The sequence below is a fragment of the Penaeus japonicus genome, unplaced genomic scaffold (assembly GCF_977035675.1).
Source record: "Penaeus japonicus unplaced genomic scaffold, GWHDUDI00000001_assembly GWHDUDI00000022, whole genome shotgun sequence".
NCBI lineage: Eukaryota > Metazoa > Arthropoda > Malacostraca > Decapoda > Penaeidae > Penaeus > Penaeus japonicus.
Genome location: NW_028234424.1, coordinates 4,454,009 through 4,456,508, shown reverse-complemented (window position 1 = coordinate 4,456,508; position 2,500 = coordinate 4,454,009).

The window sequence follows — 2,500 nt, the reverse complement described above, 5'->3', positions numbered from 1 at the left end:
GACGTAATTCATTTGGATTAATTAATTCCTTGTAGAGAGGAACCGAAAACGATAAGCATACTTGGAATCAGTCAGAATTGTTTATCATACGAAAGACTGATATATAATGCCCACACGCCAGTAGTATAGGTTTACACATCCCAACTATTGGGTAAAATAAGAATATATCTATAATACCACTAAAAAAATATAGATCTTGAAAAAAAAAGCTAGTGATTCTTCGGAATGAGAGATAACAACTTGCTTATGGAGGACACGTATACGTTCCTGGCTGAACCGGTACCGGGGTCCCGTTACGAAAGTTGCCAGAGAGGAAATTGATGTTCGTGGTTCCCTATCACCACAAAGTATTTATTCTTTCGGTGAGCGGAGTTCTGCTTAGAAAAAAAAAAGGATATGAAATGTAATGATAGGGAAATGTACAAAGTACAAAGTGTTTTGAAGATGAAGAGACTCGAGATGAACGAAATTGCGAGAAGGATATGGGCAACACTGGCCTCGGTGTCCCAAAAGAGGGTGGATGAGGTGAGACTGCCTTTAGCGCTGTAGCGGGTCATTCAGAAACGCTATCTATCCAAAAACGAAACTTACTGTTGAGGAGAAAGAGGTGACAGGAAAGATTAGGCCTCGGGGACACCATTAATGGCAGATCAGGATGCCGTTCCGCGTCTTTGAGGTTTATGCAAAATATTCGTATTACAATTTGAAGAGCAAACCAGCGGCGGCCTCTGGGGCAAACCATCTGTTGCCTTTCGTGTCCGGGTTTTAAAAATGGCCGCCGTTCTATAGAGTTTATCGAAGGAAAGAGAAAAAAAAAAGGAAGAATAAGAGTGGAGACGACGCAGCGTGAATGTTTAACTAAACTTAACACTCATCTACTATTCATGATTACAATAATCCATGCTGTAAAATGGAATGATCGTCCCGGGACCATCGCGATATAACTCTGATGTGAAGATATGTTTACTGCAAGGGACTGATAATTTCTTAGGAGAAAGGAATAACACAGGACTTCGGAACGCAATACAAGGGAGATAATTTACTTCGCCGATGCAGCAGGTCTTCCAGAAACACCAACTTCCCAAATCAAAGAGAGAGAAAAAGGAAAACCTAATGCTAACACACGCAAAATACCGTAACCGGCGATCTTCGATGTCTATGAACGGTATTTTTTTTTTTTTTTTTTTTTTTTTTTTTTTACCCATCATGTTAGACGCGAGCGATGTTGACTTGGGCCACTGTAGCGAATGTCTGCATTCCCCTCCTTGATGTAGAGTTAGAGATAGATAGATAGAGAGAGAGAGAGAGAGAGAGAGAGAGAGAGAGACTGGAGATGAGAGGGACTGAGAGACTGAGAGGACTGGAGAGACGGAGAGATGAAGATAGACTGGAGAGACTGAGAGAGAGAGAGAGAGAGAGGGAGCGAGAGGAGAGAGAGAGAGAGAGAGAGAGGAGACGAGGAGAGAGAGAGAGAGAAGAGAGAGCAGAGAGAGAGAGAGAGAGAGACTGAGAGAATGAGAGAGAGAGAGAGAGGAGAGAGAGACGAGAAAAATCCTTACCTACTATCCCTGTTTCTATAGAAGCTAATAAGATGACTGGTGCCAGCTCATCCTCCATCTATCAATCATGAAAAAAACAGTATTCGAGTATTCTTACGAACGACTAGGAAACCGAATAGCAGAATTACACAATATTGAAATAGGTGAATAGAGCTGGAAAAAAGACACGGAGAGAGTGCCAGACTGTGGGACATGAAAGACTAAGGGATGGACAGATAAAGGTGACCACTTGGGACAGGCTCAAGAAAAGCACCGAGCTGTGTGACTGAACATACCCACTTTCAAAAACAATATAAGGAAGAGGCAGGAACGTGAAGGTCACACGGTAAAGAAAGAGAGTGATGTTTAGGAGGAATAGTGGGAGAGTGGCTGAGGCATATGGGTACGCAGGGTGATGGGAGGGGATAGGGGTGTGCGTGGTGAGGAGTGCGTGAGTGGGCAGAGGGATGAGGGGCAGGGGGATTCAGTGCGTGTGGGCTGTGGCGAGGGCCGAGGCAGACGGGTGGGCAAGTGGGTTGGCAGTGGGCTGTGGGAGTGCTTAGGGTGGGCTGTGGGCAGTATGGGATGGATGAGGGAAGCTGTGCAGTCGGGATGGCTGTGGGATGTGGAGGTCGTCGTGTGTGACGTCGTGCTATTGATGTCGTGTGTGAGTCGAGGAGGCTGGTGAGAGAGTAGAGACGAGTGTGAGCTGAATCATGAGATTCCTGTTGAAAGACTGTTACTGACAGTAGACTAGACTGGGGAAAGACTCTCACACACACTACCACAACTCTCATATCACACACACATCACAACAACACACACACTCACTCACACACACACACACACACACACACACTACACATCTCTAAGACTGTCACACACACACACACAAATTCTCACACACACACATCACACCAAATACTCACTCATCACACACACACACAACAATATACGCACCA